This window comes from Drosophila suzukii, chromosome 3 (assembly GCF_043229965.1).
Source record: "Drosophila suzukii chromosome 3, CBGP_Dsuzu_IsoJpt1.0, whole genome shotgun sequence".
Taxonomy (NCBI): Eukaryota; Metazoa; Arthropoda; class Insecta; order Diptera; family Drosophilidae; genus Drosophila; species Drosophila suzukii.
Window position 1 is genome coordinate 58,088,535 of NC_092082.1, and position 22,833 is coordinate 58,111,367.

The window sequence follows — 22,833 nt, forward strand, 5'->3', positions numbered from 1 at the left end:
CTATCGCAAGGGACGCTGGGTTCTGATAGACCAGTATGTTTCGCTAGCAGGACGCTCAATGATCGGGAAGTAATGTATTCGACCGTGGAAAAAGAGATGTTAGCTATCATTTGGGCAACCAAATATTTTCGGCCTTACCTCTTCGGCCAAAAATTCCAGATAGTGACCGATCACAAACCCTTAACTTGGTTGATGAACTTCAAAGAACCAAACTCAAAATTGGTCAGGTGGAAGTTGCAACTGTTGGAATACGACTATGAAGTTGTATACAAGAAGGGATCTCAAAACGTCGTGGCCGATGCGTTAAGTCGTGTAGAAATACAGACAAACTGCATATCTAATTCTTTACCTAACAGTTTGACAAATTCAAAATCTATAATTATTTCAGATAGACCTTTGAACGAATTTAAGGCACAGTACATTTTTGAAATAGGTAACGAGGAAAAAACAAGAAATTGCATCCTATTCAAAAACAAGTTCAGGCGCACCATATCCAAAGTTAGTTTTGACCTCGACGGGATTACTGACATTTTACGAGAAATCCTAGCACTCAGCAGAATACACGCCATTTTCGCCACGGATTCCATTTTCAAGTTAATACAGGAAGCCTATCTTAAGTACTTTCAAAACTACAAGATAATCAGATGCAAATATCTTTTAACAGATGTCACTACTACACTGGAACAACAGTCAGTAGTTACGGATTATCACCTAAAAAACAACCATCGTGGAATTGAAGAAACTTTAAACCATTTAAAAAGAACACTCTATTTTCCCTACATGAAACAGAAAATTACTCAAATAATTAATCAATGCGATATTTGTCAAAAACTAAAGTATGATAGAAGACCACCAAAACCAATATATCAAAAGACAGAAATTCCTGAAGTACCATTACAGATAGTACACATGGATATTTACACTATTAATGGTCAAACAATTCTGACATTGATTGACAAGTTTTCAAAATATGCTAGCGCCTATACAATTCCGGCTAGGAGTTGTATAAACGTAGTCAAATCTTTGAGACACTATTTTTGTTTTGTGGGTATTCCAACAAAATTGATATTAGATCAGGGCGCCGAATTTTTGGGAAAGATTTTCACTGATTTTTGTAAACAATATAATATTGTCAATCATGTAACATCGTTCCAGCAATCTACAAGTAATTCTCCCGTGGAAAGATTGCATTCCTCTCTGACAGAAATTTATAGAATTATTTACGAGACCAGGAAGGCTAATAAACTGGAACGGGATCATGAAGAAATGCTATTTGAAACCCTAACCACTTACAACAACAGTATACATTCTGCCACTAAATGTACACCCTTTGAATTACTCTCTGGTAGGACCCACATTTTTAATAAGGAAATCGAGTATAATTCGGAACATGATTACCTACAAAAACTTAATGAATTTCAAAACACCCTATATCCAAAAATCAAAACCCAGCTAGAAGAAAAAATGAACCATACAATTGACAAATTGAATAAAGATAGAACGCAACCAGCTTCACTTAGAACAGACGATGTAATATTCAGAAGAGAAAACAGGAGAAACAAACTTACCCCTCGTTTCTCTGAACACAAAGTACTAAAAGACAACAAGATTACACTAATATCCACCAGAAAACAAAAGTTACACAAAGCAAAAATTAAGAACAGAATTAAAACAAACAAAATTCCTATTGATCTTACAGATTCGCATGCATCGCAACCCAGGACTTAAAGGTCCAACAATTAGGAAACGACACCCCTTTACTCAAAATAAATCTGGGACAAGCTAAAATAGTACAATCGCACAAATACCTTACGCATAGAATTAATCTACAAGATTTTATAGACGGCGTCGTTAATTTCGAAAGAGCAATTAATCAATTGAGAGAAAACACCGACTCAAAGAACGAAATCGATAGCTTATCTACGAAGCTTCAGCAGCTAAGAGGCAGGGTAGAAAGGTTATTACCCAAGAAAAGGTTAAGACGGGGACTAATAAACGGACTAGGTAAAGTCGTAAAAATAGTTACTGGAAATTTAGACGAAGACGACGGACGTAGAATCGAGAATAATTTCAAAACGATCACGAACAATCAAAAAGAACTAACAGCAAAAGCCAACAAACAAGAAATATTCAACAATGACATAAAAGAGAGATTTAACAATATTACGGAACACATAAATAGGGAACAACAAATAATTAACCAATACCTAAACAACTACAAGAATATGATTTTCAAAAACTTAAATTCCGAACACCATATATCACACACACTGCAATATATATCACGAATTAACATAAATATTGATGTATTATCTAATCATTTAAATAATATAGAAGAAAGTATGTTACTTGCCAGACTAAATATTGTACCCAATTTCATTGTATCAGAACAGGAACTAACGATAATCAGACATGAGTTAAACGATCCAGAATTATGTAATTTGTCTAATGAACATATTCTCGACATACTAGAATTAGATACTTTCATTATCGGAATTAAGATCAATTTTAGAATTAAGATACCCACATTTAAACAGGACGTGTACCAATTTTCACACATCGTCCCCTTACCTATTAATGAATCAAAATTTTTAATACTACCTAAGTATATGGCATACCATGATGCTAAAGACGTACATTACTTTATGAACAAATGTAATAGGGTAGATAAACATTATATCTGCGAAAATTTGTTATCAATCAGAGACAATCCTGAAACCGAGTGCCTAATAGCATATTCACGCTAAATGCTGCCAATTGTAAAGTCAAGGATGTAGGAAACAAAGAAATAATATCGGAGATAGAACCAGGACACATCCTAATTTTAAACACAGTCAACTCTACCATTGCATCAAATTGTACAACGAAAAGGGATCTGCTCTAGTGACGTTCAAAAACTGCGAAGTATCCATCAACCAAATTCCCTATGACAAAGAATTGTCACTATACGAGGAGAAGATAGACGTTACAATTCCAATTATACAGAACATTAACTTCACCGACCATATCGAAGACATTAACCTACACAATTTAAACCTAAGGTCCATCAATGCTTCCAACTCGATCATTTATTGGAAAAATTTTACAACTACCAATTTTGGAGCGGTATATTTACTATTGTTATTCGGAATCGTAGTATCAGTCTTGTTGATCAACATGAAGAAGAAGGTCATATTCTCCACCATACCAGAGCCGAGTTTCGTGACATCCACACCATCACTGTGGCCGTCACTTCAATCCAGGAGGGGAGGAGTTACCGACCAGTCGGTAGGTAACGACCCCCCGGCCAAGCCACCCAGAGCTACCCTAGAATTGGTACGCTGACTGGGCGACCACTTCATATTTATACGGATACAATTATGTTGCAATCTAAACAATGTACAAAATCGGGCAACGACCACTTAGTCGTTGCCCCGCTAACGTTTTGCTGACACTGCAACAGGATGCCCCGACCCTCAGGAAATATGACACGAGCAGCACTTGGATTGGAGTTCCAGATAAACTTTCATTTATTTCACTTTGTAGTTATGTATAAGCATTTTATGTATTAGCATATAAGACTCTATTTACGCTTCGGCAGCGGCGGCTACTCAGCCACCGCTGAACAATATAGTTTTCAGTTTTAGAATTAACTCCAAACATAGCGGTTCCATTTTATTCCGAGACTTAAAACCAAATCGAGAACTATCCGAGGACCAGTAACCAGAACCAGGAGAAACCCACTCTTTGGATCCAGGAACGGAACCATAACTCGCGTAAGGCACATTTGTTGAAATCGCTTATATTGCTAAAAATGAAAAATGGAGACGATATGCACAGTGACTTGCAAAAGTTTTTTGACAATCTTGACAAAATTCCTGAAATGGACATGCAAGTAATGGATGATCTCGTGACGATCCTGCTGCTTTACAGTGTTCCTGAGAAATACTAACAGTTTAGAGTCGCCATTGAAACACAGGACAAGCCCGTAAAAGGAACAACATTGAACCGGTTCACGACGCCATGTTTACGCGGAAAAATTATAAGTTCCCTCCAAATGCAAATACAAACTTTAAATTCAAGTGCTTCAATTGCGGACAAATAGGGCACAAATAAGGCCAAAGATTGTAAGGGAGACAATCAAAAAGAGAATAAATGCAACGGCGAACCGAAAAGCAACAGTGCGGTCGCCATGCAGGTGTTTGCAGACGATGGACAGTGGTGTCTCGATTCAGGTGCAACATCGCACATGTGCTTTCATAAGGAGAAATTTGAAAACATTAAAAGTGAATCGCTAAACCTAAAATTAGCAAACGATGCATCCGCTCCAGTTGTCGGCAGTGGAAAAGTACTCCTAGAAACTTCGATCGTGACGGCAGGCCTAGAAGAAACTCGATACGTACCACAACTTCGGTCAAATTTAATGTCAGTGTCAAAAATTTCAGATCACGGTTTTGAAGTCACTTTTCGTCGCGACGGTGCCGTCTTATCTGACCCGCAGACTGGTAAAAGGATCGCAACAGCATCTCGTAAATCCAATCTGTACTTCATAAATCAATGCCGGGAAAAATTCAAAACAGTGAGTACCGCATGCAAGGCCAGTGATCTACAGAAATGGCATTAAGTATTGGGACATATAAACGAAGTTGACATAAAAAGTATGATTCGAAACGAAAAAGTGATTGGCATAAAACTGAATCTTAACGAGAACATGAAAAACTGTGAAATTTGCGTTCAGGGGAAGCAATTGAAAAACCCATTCACGAAGTCGGACTCGAAATCAAGTGATCTACTAGAGTTAGTACCCTCAGACTTTTGTGGACCAATGCGGGTCAAGTCGCACGGAAGTTCCAGATACTTCGTAACATTCATCGACGATAAAACCAGGTGGTGCGAAATATATTTTCTAAAACAGAAAAGCGAAGTCATAGAAAAGTTCAAGGAATATATGCACCTCGTCGAAAATCAAACTGGCAGAAATATCAAAACGCTGCGTACAGACAATGGTAAGGAATACGTAAATAACGAGTTTTCCACATTTCTCAAAAAAAGGGCATTAAGCATGAACTTACAAACGACTACACGCCGGAACAAAATGGAGTTGCCGAACGCAAAAACCGAACTTTAGTTGAGATGGGTCGGTGCATGATGCTTCAGAGCGCATTACCTCCAAGTTTCTGGGCAGAATCTATTCTAACTGCGAACCACGTCAAAAACAGAGTCCCGTCCCGGAGCCTAAATGGCGAAATACCGTACTCCTTGTGGACTGGAAAGAAACCAACGCTCACATATCTAAAAGTATTTGGAACCGTAGCATATATGTTGGACAAGCAACCTGGAAGAGGTAAATTTCACCCAAAAAGCAAAAAATGTATATTTATAGGGTACGGGCCGCAAACAAAAGGATAGCGACTTTGGTGTCCAGCGAAAGGAAGACTTACAAAAGCCGAGATGTAAGTTTCCTTGACAAATTTGAATGGAAGGCAGCCATGCTTCAAGAATACCACGCTTTGAACAAGAACGAGACGTGGACTCTGGTAGATCGACCTACAAACGCGGAAATGATCAAGACGAAGTGGGTTCTGCGAACAAAACGACATGCTAACGGTCAAATCGAAAGGCAAGAATTGTAGCCAAGGGATTTGCGCAGACACCCAGTGTAAGCTACGGAGAAACTTTCGCGCCCGTGGCACGCATGAGCTCCATTCGAATGCTCATGGCCCTATCAGTTGAGCTCGGAATGCAAATCCAACAGTTGGATTTCATCAGCGCATACCTCAACGGCGAAATAACCGATGATGTCTACGTAGAAATTCCAAAAGAATTTGAAGCGATCCTAAGTAACGACGACCTCAAAAAGTATGCTTCAGTACGCTGTATGGTCTCAAACAGTCTGGAAGGCAAAGGTATCGAAAACTTGACGAAAAGCTACAGAGCTTGGGACTACAGCCGCTAAGTTCTGATCCTTGTGTATTTATTTACGTAGATGACTTAAAGGTGGCATCGAACGACGAAAGGGCACTTACAGCATTAAAATCAGAACTTGCGGCATGTTCGATATGAAGGACATGGGATTGCTGAAGTATTGCCTTGGGATTGAGTTCGAACAGAACCTTGAGAAGCACGAAATCAAAATGCACCAGCAGTGTTATTCAAAAGAGGTCATCAAACGGTTTGGCATGGAAAACTCCAATACAGTGTCAACACCATTGGCCTCAAATGAGAAATTATCAAAAGATATGGCGTCGAGTGATCAAGAAGAATCTCCTGAAATCATGGACCTACCGTATCAAAGTCTTATAGGCTCATTAATGTATCTGGCAGTATGCACCAGGCCAGACATTACCCATGCAGTAAGTTTACAGTTTTCACAGTTTTCACAGGCTTTGCATTTATGTTTGCAAACGCAGCAGTAAGCTGGGAGTCCAGGAAACAGCGCACAGTGGCACTCTCAACGACCGAAGCCGACTACATGGCTATATCCGATGCTGCGAAGGAATCCGTTAATCTAAAGTTGTTCCTGAAGGAAACTTTAGGTACGCAGGACGTTGTCGCGATCTTTAACGATAATCAAGGCGCAGGTGACCGAATTCCAGTATTCCACAACCGTACAAAGCATGTGGATATTCGTCACCACTTCATAAGAGAGCTGGTTGAAAACAATGAAGTCATCGTAGAATACATCCCGACTGAGAAGATGCGTGCCGATGTATTGACAAAAGGTTTATCTACATCAAAACACAATGAATGTATAATTGGTTTGGGTATGACTACTATGTAAAATATGAAAACTGTTCAACATAAATTTGAGGGGAAGTGTTAAAATAAACCAAATTTAAGTTCACATATATCGATAAGAACTCATTGTACTCATCCCTAATCGTGTAGTTCTTTAAGTCTTTGCCACCAGCGGTTGTGACCGATTGTAGGTGAGAAATGGGGGCATATATTTTAAAATTAAAAAAATATATTTTTTTTGTGGGGCCAATTGTTAAAAAATTTTTTTTAATTAAAATTGGTTTTTATTTTTAAGAAATTAAAATTAAATAAATTTAAATTTTATGCAAAAGACATGAAAAGACATTTTGAAAACTAGCTTTTTTTTACAAACTTTAACCAATTCTAACTAAAAAAAAATTTTTTTTCGACCAAATCCTGAAACACGTGCTTACTTATTTACCGAATGGTATATGTAAAAAAAGTTTCAGGCAATTCAAAAATGTCAACTTAAAAAAGGTGTTCGGTTTGTAAAAGAACGGCCCATATGTGTTGTTCACGTTTATAACTTCGAAGACTTCTGTACCCATTTTTAAACACATGTTTGTATTTACCAGAGCTCTCAAAAAAATTAAAAATTTTTCTCGCCTGTTAAACTAAGACACAATATCAAAAAAGTATCAAGCTCAGTCTCCGTTTGAGCAAAATCACTTTTTTTTGGTTTCACTCGTGTTAGGTTTCTGAACGTTACAAGATGAGAAACACATGAAAGTGTCCCGAAATAACACTTGGGACCGCTGTCAAAACAGCTTACGCGCAGTAAGTGATGTTATATATATTGTTCCCTTACCCCTATTAAACTAAAATAAGGAAATATATATACAATAATATTATCGTTCTTTTAATTCCCGTTACTCCTAAAGAAAAAAGGGTAACCTAAACTCATCGGAAGGTATGTAACAGGCAGAGGGAAGCGTTTCCAACCCCATAAAGTATATATATTCTTGATCAGGATCACTACCCGAGTCGATCTAGCCATGTCCGTCTGTCCGTAAGAGCGCTGAGATCTTGGAAACTATAAGAGCTACAGTTTTGATGCTAAAATAAAAATTTTAACTGAAATGCATTGTTCTTATCAATACCTAACGATTGACCCAAAAAAAAGTTTGCCACGCCCACAAACCGCCCACAAACTTCAAAAAATCGTAAATATATATATATATATATCAGAAACTATCAAAGATAGATAAAAGGGATCTCCGATTTAGATTCCGTAGCCTTATACGCAGCGCAAGTTTGTTACGCAAATATGCCACGCCCACAAACCGACCAAACCTGTGGCGCCCTCATAACCACATATTGAGATCACGGGTAGGTGGCGCATTTCAATCTCGCTTTGCTGCTTGCATATCTCCATTTCCCTTCGGTCCCGTTAGCTAAGTAACGGGTATCTGATAGTCGAGGTATTCGACTATAGCGTTCTTCCTTGTTTTTATTGGAATATGTTTATAGCTTTGTTTAAAAGGAATAGTGATAAGAAGTTCTGATTATATTTTTTGGTATTTAATAGGGATTTAACAAAGTTTTTTTTTTATTGGCTGTCGAAAATCTTTCAGATGAACGAGGGTGACTTAACTACTGTGATGCTAGAAAGCGAGGACAAGCGCCTCTTGGTAGCCTCCTGCTACATGTCACACGACAGACCGGCGCCACCAGACGACTCATCATTGCTGCAGATGCCAATGCACACCACAGCGTGTGGGGAAGCTCCGACATCAACGGCAGAGGTGAGTCACTCGTAGACTTTATTCTACCTACTAACTTATATATAGCAAACGTAGGGGAGGGAAACACCTTCGTAGGTCCCACCTCGTCAAACGTGCTAGATATAACGCTTGTAAAGGGACAGAGTACTTCGGTCTCTGAATGGAGAGTCCTAAAAACACCATCCTTCTTAAACCATAGTTAAATTCAGTTCAGGTATGATTTTGAAAGTACTCCAAAGGTAACTGTCTATAGAAACCCCCGGAACACGGACTGGGAAAAGCTTACATGGACAGTTACCTCGAAAATCGCGACTAACCCGGGTGTAGTAAAATCCGTGAAAGACATAGAAACGTCCGTAGAGACCCTGTCCGTGGAATTCCTGGATGCGTATCACGTATCATGCCCGACATCAAGAACAAGGAAGAAGGTCAAGCCACCATGATGGAATTGTGAACTGACACTGAAATGAAATGACCCCCGAGAATTCTTCAAAATCGCCAAAAAGGCAAACAACGAGATCATCTACGGGAATACAAAATCCTACTTAGGGATAACAAGAAGGGCACAAAGAAGCTCGTAGAGAAACTTCTGCTTCAGCATCGAGAGCGTCCCGGAAACAGCAAGACTCTGGAGGCTGATTTCGAAACAACGTTCCAAACAAAGTAAGCTTTAACGCTACGACGGACAGTGGAAACAGCACTTGTGCAATCGCACTTCCCAGGATGCACGGATGTCCTAGACGCCAGCACGCATCAGGACATGGCAACTGGCGAAGAGCGCCCCCCGAACGATCTAATAACACTTGGGAAAATCAACTAGGCCAGAGACTACTTTTCGGGCTATAAGTCAACAGGACTAGATGGAATAATTCCAGCCACTTTACAGGTGATTAAGGAAAGGATCACCACATGGCTTTATGAAATATACTCGGCATGTCTAAGCACGGGCTATATCCCAATCCAATGGATGACCTCTCGGATTGTCTTCCCCCCAAAAGCGGAAAAGTGCAGTCACGCAAGACCCAAGAATTACAGGCCGATAAACCTTACCTCTTTCACACTCAAAACACTGGAAAAGCTGCTGGATCTGCACATCGGAAACGATGTATGAAGACTCATGTCATCCAACCAGCACGCCTACACCAAAGGGAAATCTCTGGAAACGGTACAACAGTCGCTAGTAGTAACCGTTGAGAGATTCCTACACATTATAATCGTAGATATATCCGGAGCATTCAACTATGTCAAAACGGATGCTACAATGGATCGCCTAGAAGCGACCAACACGCACCCCGCAATAAGCCTCTGATTAAGAAACCTGCTTGGCTGTACTGCCTTCTCAAGGTAAGGTCCCCTCGCCTCTCCTATGGAACTCGGTGGTCGACAACCTAATTAGAAGATTCCAGAGGAAAGCCCCAAAAATAACAGCCTATACGGACGACATAGGCATAATTATTACGGGAGTCTGTCCATCGACCCTCAGCTCCATAATGGAATCAACACTCAGGGAGGTATGTGATTGGGCGGAAAAGGTGGGACTCAATAACAATGCGGACAAGACGGACCTCATTTTCTTTACTAAGAGATAGAAGGTACCGTAATGGACCCCCCAAAAATTGGCGTAACCAGGCTAACCCCGAAAACACACGTCAAATACCTCGGCACAGTACTGGACTGCAAGCTGGCATGGAGACCCAATGTAGTGAAAAGGGTGAAAAAGGCCACCGTGGCGCTATATGCATCCAAGAAGTTGCTTAGCAGCACATGGGGCCTGTTATCTGCTCTGATGCACTGGATCTACATCTCGGTGCGTCCGACTCTGTTGTATGGAGCCTTAGTGTGGTGGCAAACCACAAAAAAAGAGACCTACATAGAGCTTATGCCGAGAACTCAGGCAGGCACTAGTCTGCATAACGGGGGCGCTGAGGTCAATTCCAACTAAAGCTCTAGAAACGATCCTCGGAATCGACCCCATAAATATCCACGCTCAACTGATTGCAGGAGAGGCAGCACAACGTCTAGTTGCATCAGGTAACATGACGACGCAAAGTTTCGGGAATATTTAAAACGACCGAAGCATGGTCAACAAAATAGACTACATGATCCCCAGAACGTGCCCGGAGGTTAAAACAACCTCGCTGATGGGTCCAGACGACTGGAAAACGGGTCGGGACCAGACTCAACACCCCAACATATACACAGACGGCTCAAAGAAGACACCTCGGTGCCCCAATACTGGCATCACTAGGAGACTCCTCCAGCTGGAAACCTTCTTGCCTTTGCCAAAAACACCTCGATCCTTATGAACATAGCAAGAATTGTGAAAGCAAGGGGAAAGTCGCGTTTTTGCAGAGCTCCCGAAACATTTGCTCAAAAAGTCCATTAAGTCCAGAAACATAAACCAATTCTATCGGACTATAAGCCGCCTGTGGTCTGCGATCATTTAGTGGTCAAATCGTGCCTGTAATCTCCTTATTTTTGTATAAAAACACTTAAAACACATTTCTTTTGGTCGAAAGTGGAAAGATAAAAGAAAGGAAACATACACACACATATACTGCAGTGCACATTTACACAAATCACTCAAACTCAAAATTGATCAAAACAACAACATAATGAATGCACCAAAGCGACTAAGGAGTGAAAAGTCGAATGCCGAAAACAAGAATGCAACAAATTGATGCAAAATTTACGAGTCAACGGAAGGAAATAAACATGGAACTGTTTCAGATGATCGACGATAAATTTGCGGAGCAAATAGAGTCACTGGGTAGAGAGTATCCAGAGAGCGAGGCCCGCTTTCTCAACACTCTACAGGCAAAATTCGATGCAATGAACACAGGAATACACAACCTTACGAAACGAGTGCTAGAGCTGGAAACCGAGGCAAAAGAGGTGAATATACTTAAACAACAAGTGTGTGAACTGGATGATCAACTGGCAGCAAATTGCAATGCACAGGAGGTCGCGGATATTGCATGCAACCTGCGCTGGCATGGTGTACCGCAAGTCGAGGGCGAAACACCCTTTTAAATCGACTATGTTTCTCACTACATCTGACCCCTCCTCCGCGAGTTAGGTCTATTTTTCGAGTCCGACCGCGCCAAAGAAACTCACTTCAGTAATAATAATAAAAATGTGCGCGAAAAAGCTGCGCTGCTGCGGGCGATTGGAGTGCACCGACAAACAACCAAATCGCAGCTGAGCTTACAGCTGATTGGTTTTGACTCGCCGGCATTTATATACTTAAACGAACAATTAACTAAATCAAATTACGACATTTTTAAGCATGCCATGCGACTCAAAAAACAAAAGCGCGTTGTGGCCGTCTTTACTCGCCGTGGAGACGTATTTGTTAAGCCTATAGACGGAGGAGAGGCTTATTTCGTGCAAAGCTCTAATGAGCTTTCTGATCTGAGTTTATTGTTTATTATTTTGAAATTTAAAACTATTCACAACGGAAGAAAACCTGAATAATTCAACAGCAAATAGTCATGCCCTTCTGTGCATCCTGGCAAAGCAGAGACCTGGTCTCAAGATCTGTCATATACATGCCCAAAGCCTGCCAAAGAAAATTGAATAGTTTAGGTACATGTTTGTAAATTCGGAAATTGATGTTATATGCGTGTCTGAAACATGGTTTGTCCAGAGTCTATGTGATGTGCTAATATCGTGTGATGGATATAATGTGTACCGTTCTGATCGTGTTAGTCATGGGGGAGGAGTTGCAATATATGTAAACAAAAAATTAAAAGTCAAAATTATTTGCCAACACACAATAAACAGTGCAATAAAATACATTTTTCTTGAAATACAAAAGCCGATTATGGAGAAAAATCTGTTAATTGGCTGCATTTGTCGTCCGCATTGCAACCAAAATTATGATGATCTAATCAATATTCTGACAGACATTACAGTAAACCTCACTGATGTAATCCTTGCAGGCGATTTTAATAGTGATATTCTGAGGGAATCTCACCTTACCAGCAACATGGAATCGCTAGGTCTGAAACCAGTAAATCTTTCATTTCCAACCCCTTCAGCAGAACACATAACACATTATTAGATTTGTTTTTTGCGAATGATGTTAACAAAATATGTTTGTATGATCAGCTTATCGTTCCGTCCTTTTCAAAACATGACCTTATATACCTGACCTATAACTTTGACCTTAACTACACGGACCATATAATATCTTATCGTGATTTTAAGAATATTAACTATATACTGTTGAACGAAGCATTCGACCAGTGTGTATGGAACAATATTTACAGTCTTCCAACAGTTGATCGTCAACTTAACTTTCTACAACTTAATATTAGCCACTTATACGATAGTTTTGTTACAGCTAAAAGTAAAACAATTCGACCGTCCGAAAAACCATGGTTTACCAATAATATAAAATTGGCAATTATAAAACGTAATAAAGCATACCAGAAGTTGAAAAGATACAAAACACCGCAACACCACAGCATGTTTGTATCTCTGAGGAAAACGGTTACCAAACTAATCGACTCTGCAAAATCAAACTTTTTTTATCCAAAAATTTAAAAACTCAACTCAAGATTAAAGCTCTAGGGATAGGTAAACAAAAGACATCACAGGAACTAGATGTTGACATAGATGAACTCAACCTTAAATTAGCAGAATGCCAAGTTCCTAAGTTCACAACCAACACGTACCTGAATTCAGTACCTGAAAACATCTGTGATACTAGGTTTAGATTTATGTGTGTTGACCAATGTGATGTTTTAGATAATATTCTTAAAATTAAGTCTAACGAAATTGGACCTGACGACATTTATCCTAAATGTATAAAAATTCTACTTTCTATACTTATCCCTTACCTTACATACACATTTAACACGACTCTTACACATTTAACACGACCATCAATCTGGATTTAGAAAAAATCGTAGCTGCACTTCAGCATCTTAAAAATAACTGAAGATATTCGTCAACAGACGGACAACTCGTGTGTCATCTTCTTACTATTGCTGGACTACAGCAAAGCGTTCGACACAGTAAATCATGAAATCCTGTGTTCAAAACTCATAAATTTGTATTTCTTCTCCAATACTGCCGTCAAACTTTTGTGTTCGTATCTTACAAATCGTCGCCAATATGTTGTATCGTCTAATATTTGTTTTTCGTTTGCCTATCTGAAGCGTGGTGTACCCCAAGGTTCGGTTCTTGGACCACTAGTATTCACAATATATATAAATGCCTGGTATTAATACCCAATTTTTTTTTAATTTTGATTTATAATTTCTTTTTTTTTCCTATTTGTTTCTTAAAAAATGTTTTTCGTCTATTTTCTTCAGGGTTCCTGTCTTTTTGAATGGGTTTGTGGTTTTAGATTTTGCAAAAGGTGCTTGTCTATATTTTGTATCTATTTCATAATCATGACGTGTTTCATTTAATTTTTCAATTATATTTATTTACTTTTCTTGTGTGTCATAATCAGGAGTTCCTGGTGTACTAGTTTATTAGAATTAATATAACGCTGAGATAATGATATGGGTGTTGCAATATGTGGAAAAGTGCTTACAGCAACTTAAATAACTGACGACTTTAATTAGCAACTTTAGCAACTGATAATGCGAACGCTCTCAACGACTTCTTCTCTATCAGCTCCTTCTATAGCTTTCTTAGAACGCTAAATGCCATTCACAAAGAGGCAAATGTGAACTCGCTGCTCAGCTCTGCCTTACCACCTTACACTCGGCCTTCCTGGTCAGCTTAATCTGACTCAGATGATGCAAATTCGTCGTTGTTATCTTCTACGAACCTCCACAGCTTCATGTTATCGCTGCTGGTGCTTGAAGTATTAGGTCCTTCCACTTGCGCTGCTTTGCGGACGTTACCTCCCGTTTCGATTAATTTGGACGACCTCGTATGGTTTAAAGTATGGACTCGCCAACTTTCTTCCTGCGACAAATTGCGTCCTTTCGATCGCAACCCAACTTATAGATGTGAGCGTGCTTGCCCCTCTTGTAATGATTGCGTTAGTATACTTGATGAGCTTCTTCAATACTTTTTCTGGCTTCTTCTCGCATTTGGTATCGTTCAATTTTTTATTTTGAACTCCACATCCTTCCTTAGGAGATTGGTTAGCGGTCGGACAATATTTGCATAGCCTATAATAAATTTTATAAAAAAAACGGTTAGTCCAAGAAATGACTGCACCGTTCGAATATTTTTTTTTATTGTTTACAGCTGATGTTTTTTCGTTCGTCGGCCACATTCGTCCGTTTTCCACGGTGTGTTCCAAGAAATTTATGCGGGATTGCATAAAGCTACACCTCTTCCATTTAATCTTTAACCCGAACTGCATTGCTGTCTCCTGTGGATGCATACACAACAATATCATCCATGTATAACTGCATGACGTCATTGTTGATCAGGTCTTGGAATATTTGATTGACAAATCTAATAAATGCAGTTGGGAAATTTTTGAAACCAAAAGGAGTTTTATTAAACTCAAAAAGCCTTTTTTTGTAACAAAAGGCAAATCTGTTATCGGTGGGTGTGGCTAGGGGTCGAAGCATGAAATACAATTCTAAACCTGTTTACATGATGGATAAAAGGATATTTTTAATGCATTTACTTTATGAGAAAAAACTGAAACTATAATTGCTAAATTAAATCGGCACGTGAAAACTTATATTACTCAATTAGTTAGAGACCATCAAACAATTAATTTTGTAATCTTTTTTTTAAATCGAAGTGTTGAATTAATATATATATATTTTTGAAGTTTAAATAGAAGAAAAGTAGGCATTAATTCGTACTATTTATTAGCATAATGCTTTTGTATAACTTATAAAATATAAATATATATGGGTGATATGGGTGTTACAATATGCGGAAAACTGTTTACAGCAACTTAAATAAATGACGACTTTAATTACCAACTTTAGCAACTGATAATGCGACTGATTTCAAAGACTTTTGATTTCGACTCCTTTCCTTCTTCTCCATCAGTTCCTTCTCTCGCTGCTTTCTTGGAACGCTAAATGTCATTCACAACGAGGCAAATGTGTACTCGCTGCTCAGCTCTGCCTTTCCACCTTACACTCGGCCCTCCTGCTCATCTTCATCTGAATCAGATGATGCAAATTCGTCGTCGTTATCTTCTATGAACCTCCACAGCTTCATGTTATCGCAGCTGATGATGCAAATTCGTCGTCGTTATCTTTTATGAACCTCCACAGCTTCATGTTATCGCAGCGGTGCTTTTAGTATTAGGTCCTTCCACTTGCGCTGCTCTGCGGACGCTGTACCGCCCGTTTCGATTAATTTCGACGACCTCGTATGGTCCTAAGTGTGAACTCGCCAATTTTCTTCCTGCGACAAATTGCGTCCTTTTGATCGCAACCAGATCACCCAACGTGTAGATGTGAGCGTGCTTGCGTCGCTTGTCATAGTTGCGTTTGTATACTTGTTGATCTGCTTAAAAATTCTTCCTGGCTTCTTCTCGCAACTGGTTTCGTTCAACGTTAAACTGGGAAACAAACTCTTTGGTTAAAATCTCTGAATGGGTATACATTTTTGTGCCAAATAGCATCTCAAAAGGTGAAGGCTTTGTGGACCTGTTCATTTGTGAGTTTATAGCCTTTTGCACATGAGGTACATATTTAAGCCACTTGCTTGGATCTTCTGCAAAGATTTTGGCGATAGCAGCAAAAATCGATTGGTTAATTCGCTCGACTTGGCAACTCGCTCGAGCAACTCCTGTTATTGAGCAGATGTGATCGATTTTGCTGACGCTTAGCCACTCTTCACTTCCACTCTGACAACTCGTTTTGGAAATCCAAAAACATTGGACCATTCGGTGAATCTCTGGATGACTTCTTCACATCCTGTAGTTTTGGTGGAGTAAAGGCAAGCAAACTTGGCGAAGCCATCCAAAAATGCCAATATTTATTTGTAATGCTTCGACGTGGCGTTTATCGGTCCCAAGTAGTCCATTCGTAGTGTATGCAGCGGAGTGTCTCCTTTGGCTATACAGTGTAAGAGCCCTTCTTGTTTGCACAACTTCTTACTATTAATAATACATTTAATACAGTTGGCGATAAAATTCGTTACTGCTCTAAATGAGAGTTCCAAAACTGCTGCTTTACGCAATGAACAGTCTTCTGTAATGCGTGTGACTCTCGAATGACTTCTTTCTTCACGGACTTCGGCACAACTCTAAGGTCAATGCCTTCGACGGTTCGGTAGAGTATATCTCTTTTCATAATAAAGTTTTGGTATGGACTATCCTGGAGAATAACTGCAATCGCCTTTATGTAGTCACCATATTTCTGCGCCATCTTGATGCGTGCTGCTACTTCTGCTGCGACAATCCAGACCGACTGTGGGTGCCGGCTGGAGTGATCCACGTGCTTCATATTTTCCCCTGGCTTGTGCACAACATCGCAGGTGAAATCCTGAAGATACATCACATAAGCTGCAAGTTCGCGGGGAATATCGTCTTTTCTAGTGGTGTCCTTGAACGCTGAACAATCCGTTACAAGTTTAAAATAAATGCCCATGAGATAGTGTAGAAATTTTCTTAGTGCCAAATAAATCGCCTTCGCCTCGACGATGTAGCTGTGTCGTACGGCATCTGAAGTTGATGTCTTTCTACTCCAGAAGTAAACAGGGTGTAATTGGCCATCAAAAATCTGAAGTAAAACTGCGCCAAAACCATCCTTGCAGGCATCCGTGTTTAGCTCAGTGTGTGCTGCTCTGCAGTATATGTGTAGTACTGGTGTAGTACTTAAGCTCTTGAAGCGACTGCAACTCCGCACTTTCTATTTTGAACTCCACATCCTTTCTTAGGAGATTGGTTAGCGGTCGGGCAATATTTGCATAGCCTGGAATAAATTTTCTAAAAAAACCGGTTAGACCAAGAAATTACTGCACCGCTCAAATATTTTTGGGAGCCTTAAATCTGTTTACAGCTAATGATTTTTCGTCCCTTGGCCAAATTCGTCCGTTTTCCACGTTGTGTCCTAAGAAATGTATGCGGGATTGCATAAAGCTACACTTCTTCCATTTGATCTTTAACCCGAACTTCATTGCTCTCTCCAGTACGCACCTTGTTTTGTTCATGCATTCGTCAGCTGTGGATGCATACACAATAATATCATCCATGTATAACTGCATGACGTCATTGTTGATCAGGTCTTGGAATATTTGATTGACAAATCTAATAAATGTAGCTGGTGAATTCTTGAAACCAAAATGAGTTTTATTAAACTCAAAAAGCCCTTCTTTTGTAAGAAAGGCGGTTAACGGTTTGCTTGTCTCTTCCACTGGAATGTGAAAAAACCGTTCTCCAGATCGAGCGTTGAGAAAAATGTGGCTGCTTGTAACTTTTCTAACACTTATTCCATCAACGGCACTGGAAAACGATCAGCCAATACCATGCGGTTCAGTTTTCTGTAGTCAATACAGACTCGTAGAGTACCATCCTTCTTCTTGCATAGAGTAATGAACTATATAGAGGCGCCAATTGCTCTGCCGCTCTCTTTAGATAATGAGGCTATGATGCCACCTAGGCGAAAAATGCTTATTTCCCCTCTTTTTGACAAGTTCGACCGAACTTGTAATTCCTTCCCACCTCATTCTGCACCGCTCTTGCTCACTGTTTTGTTTTTGTTTTTAATCGAAATCCCTATTGCTGTTGCTTCGCACCTAAGTTAGCTTCAAACTTGGCCTTGAATTGGCTCTTAGCAGAGGTTGGGCAGAGGTTCGGGCAGAGCAATTGAAACCTCTATATAGATTCTTACTCTATGCTTCTTGACTGCTACTACTCTACTGGCGAGGTTTAATGCTGACACGTATAATACCCTGGTCAAACCATTCATCAACTTACTTTTTGACCGCCTCTGCTTCGTTCACGGCTAAACGAGATGGAGACTGATGAAATGGTTTTATCACGCCATCGGGAGTGATGCTTAGTTTGACTGTACATTGTTAGGAAATTTCTGGTAGTGTTTGCTGGACTTCTTTAATCAATTTAATCACTGACTCTTCATACCTGGGATAAATAGTAAAATGGTTTGACTCTTCTACGATAATGTACCCATCAGCATCCAGCACATAAAGTTCTTTCCGTTCAACTCTCAAGCCCGTCAGCTTAAAGCCATTGTCGTCGCAGCAAAATGTAAACTTTCAATCGATCACGTTGTTAGGCACAACCAAACATTTTTGTTGTGTGCACATCTGGTCGGCAAGAACATCAGCTAAGAAAAATCCAATCGGTTTTGTTTTTTCCTCCACGGCTTTTATTCCACGAATTACGAGGCTTATCGTCCAGTTGGTTTATCATTTCATACTGCTCTTTTAGTGACTTAAACGTCTTGCACGAGTAAAAAAAACCTTGTAATCGTTTCTTACATCAACTAGTCCGTTTACAATGTACCGAAGAACGGCTGATTCCTCCACATTTTCTGGTGCTGCAATATGCCGTATTTGTCACATATATTTGTGAACTGTTTTGCTCTTCTTTGTCATTCTGATTTGCAGCTGGCGATGAGGCTTTTGAGGCTGCTTACAAATTCCTCAAGGAGTACACTTTTCATTTCGTTGTAGTCGCTCACAAATACCGACTGCAAAAACAATTTGGCACTGCCAACCATCTTGCCCCTCCCTTGGACATACATCTCTTTAAGTGTAAGCTCATATGCCTCTGCGATTTGCTGGAACCACTGATTAACAGCTTGACCGTCAAAATCTTTCACCACTTTCTCGAAATTACCAATTTGCAGCTTCTCGCGAGTACTGGACTTTTCATCAATTTGGATTTTCAGCAACTACAATATATTGTCCATTTGCTTCTTAATTTCCTCGACATCTATTCTTCTGTCTTCTTGTCTCATTCTGCACCTCCTCTATTTTATTCGTATTCCTTTTTGCAGGTGTTCGAAGCAATATTTATAAATGTATTTGTAAGTCCAAATAAAAAAAAATTGTCGTTTTCGAAGAATTTTGATGCACCGTTTGTTCTCTCGATTAGCAAATTTCACAACGCGACTTCCTTTTAGCTTTAGTTCACGTGTTATTTCTTTCTTTCGCACTTTTTAGTAATCTCAGACCCAGACCGAGCCCCCAAATGTAGAGTTGATATTATAGTGAAATAGTTTATTAAAATTAATATATTTCTGAGATAGTGATATGGGTGTTACAATATGTGGAAAACTGTTTACAGCAACTTAAATAACTATCGACTTTAATTAGCAACTTTAGCAACTGATAAAGCGACCGCTTTCAACGACTTCTGGTTTCGACTGCCTTCCTTCTTCTTTATGAGCTCCTTCTCTCGCTGCTTTCTTAGAATGACAAATGCCAATCACAACGAAGCAAATGTGTACTCGCTGCTCAGCTCTGCCTTTCCTTCTTACATAAATATGTCAGCTGCTATTTGATTTTTAGCATTATGTTTTGTTTTATGATTATAATTATATACAGAATCAATTCAAACTTAGTCTACCTGTTTTCAATGTCTGGTTCGCTTCCTATAATTCTCAATTTCTCATATACCATTTTCTGAAACCTTTCTACGTCTGATATACCGTTCTTACTTGTTGTTACTTGAATTGAAGCTACACTCATAAATTATGAATCTTTATCTGCGTACTTTCATGATAGCATCTAACCAATCTCTACCTGTGACTTCTCATAGAGTCTTTTCGATTCCTGGGTGTAAAAGTTCTTTATATCGTTTCAATATTCTTTCTTTAAAGTCGGCATATGTCAGTATGTACATGTTACTAATTTCGTCAAATGATTTGCATTTATAATTTCCACATAAGCTAATTAATAATAATAACAATACGCTAAAAAAATAAAATGGTCTCTCGGTTATAGTAATATAATTTTGGTTGTCCTCTTAAGCACTGTGGACTGTTGCATTTACACTACTGGCTTTTTCTCCTGGTATGATTTCTTCAAAAGTATCTGAAAACATATTTTCGTTTATTTTAGTACTGGATAGTGCGTCAGCTACATAACTTCAGTTTCCTGGCAAATATTTAATCTGATAATCATATTCGTTTAATTTTATTTTCCACCTTTGTAGTTTCATTTTTGGTTATTTTATGTTGTTAAACCAAACTAAAGGCTAATTATCGCTTAATGTTTCAAAAGACCTGCCTGATAACTATGATCTAAAATATTTGGTAGCACATACGATTGCTAAAATTTCCTTTTCTATGATAGTAATTTGTTTCCTGTTCGTTCAGAGTTCTGCTGGCATAACAGATTGGTTTAAGATTTTGTGACAATACTCCTATCGCCATGTTGCTTGCGTCTGTTGTTAAAGAGCATGCTTTACTAAATTCGGGATAAACTAAAATGGGTTCTGATGTAATTAAGACTTTCATTTTTTCAAATGCTTCCATGTAAGATTTATCTTTCATATTAATTGTGGCTCCTTTCGTTAACTTGATTGTCATTAGTTTTACGATATTGGCAAAGTTCGGTATGAATTTTCGATAAAATCCACACAATCCTAGAAATGATTTAATTTCTTTTAGAGTTTTTGGTATTGGAAAATTATATTGGCACTTATCTTTTTTGGGTTTGGTTTAATACCTGTAGTAGTTATTATGTGGCCTAAGAACTCTGTTTCCTTTTTCACGAATTCGCATTTGTCTAGTTTTACTTTTAGATTTGCATCTCGTAACTTTAGAAATACCTTTTTCAATGATAGAATGGGTTCTTCCAATGAAGTGGAAAAAATTATAATATCATCTAGGTATACCAAATAATCTTTAAATATTAAATCTTCTAATAAAATGTTAATACATCTTTGAAAAGTAGCGGGGACATTTTTAAGACCAAATGGCATTCGTTTATTTTCGTAATGACCGTGTTTTGTTGAGAATGCCGTTTTAGCTATTGACTCTTGTTGCATTTGAATTTGATGGAAACCTTTAGCTAAATCAATAGTAGTGAAATATTGGCACCTACCCAATTTGTCTAATATTTCATCCATTCTGTGTATCGGGAATTTATCGTTGATCTCACTTAAATTTCTGTAACCTACTACTAATCTAAACTTCATCTTGCCTGGTGCATCGCTCTTTTTCGGAACTATTCAAATTGGTGAACAATAGGGAGATTTTGATTTACGAACTATTCCCTGTTTCATTTATTTGTTTGTTGACTTTTTCGTCAAAAATTTTGAGAATACTTGTATGGTTTCTGTATACTGGGTCCTCATGTATTTTTTGTATTGAATGTTTAATAGTAATCATAAAAGTCAAATTGAGACCTTCTTTGTATTGAATGTCATTATATTCAAATAAAACCTTCTTTAAATTTTCGTTTTCTTCGGTTCTAAGTGTATTCGTGTGTTCCAATCTGTATTCGTTATATTCTTTTAGTTTATTATTGATGGCAAAATTAAATGATTGATGGTTGACTATGGCATTTTACTGCGGTCTTATCCTTTCATTTATCATTCACCATATTTTATGTAAAGTAGTGTGCTTCCTTACGTCACAGCCTCTCATGAGCTCATTACATTTTGCTTTGACTCGGGAAAGTGTATCCTATAAATTTACAGAAAAACGACTTAATAATATTTTAAAACCAAATGGCATAGTATTTCCTAGAGATTTAATTGCATGTTGCAATGAATAAGTTCCCCCTAATCCACGTAAAATGCATGTGTTGACAGAACAGCCACCCCAAAAACAATAATGCTGTTTACGTCAAAAGGGCGATTAATTTCAGGAAGCAGTGTCGAGCGGCAGTTTTATCCAGATGTCTACATCTCGCGCGCTCGCACTGCCGTCCGCTTTCCCTCTCCATCTCTACCTTAAGTCTCCGCTCTGCTCTGGAGCGCTTAAGTTAAGTTACGCTTGCGCAGTTCTTATTTCCAAGTGTACAAATAAACATCCACGCACGTCGCGTAAAAACCCCAAAGTACTTCCGTGTTTTTTGCGTACCATCCGATCTTGGGGCTTCACCTATTTCAACGATCAAGCCACCCCGCCCCAACAAATGCAATTGAGACAATTTATAGAGTTACCTTTTTACTGGCGGCACTTTGTGCCAAAATTTTCAGACTTTAAAACACATATACTCGCTTAACTTACCTTTGGCTGCTAGAGCATGGAAAAAGAGCAAGATATAATAGATAGATGCAGCCTCTCGATAGCATCCTCATGTGCTGGCTCGCAGACAACGGGCTATCAATTGCCGACCACAAAACGGAGACAGTGCTCATAAGCAGTAGGAAGACTGTGGAGAAGGCAACAGTACGAGTCGGCTCAACTCCAATAGAAACAAGTGCCTCAATCAAGTTCCTTGGGGTACTGATTGATCACAGGCTACCGTTCAATACCCACCTTGCGTGTGCAGCAGCAAA

General features: G+C 39.0%; 2 long non-coding RNA genes across 2 annotated transcripts in view; one reads left to right on the forward strand and one right to left on the reverse strand.

Annotated features, from left to right (window-relative positions):
• LOC139352920 (uncharacterized) overlaps nt 1–8,480 on the forward strand; it is a 30,911-nt gene extending 22,431 nt beyond the window's left edge. The window contains exon 3 of the long non-coding RNA XR_011603960.1: nt 8,313–8,480. This is a non-coding gene — a long non-coding RNA (uncharacterized lncRNA). The remainder of the gene's footprint in view (nt 1–8,312) is intronic.
• The window catches only part of LOC139353031 (uncharacterized), a 329,712-nt gene that overhangs the window by 239,661 nt on the left and 67,218 nt on the right, over nt 1–22,833 (reverse strand). The gene's annotated exons all lie outside the window — the stretch shown is intronic.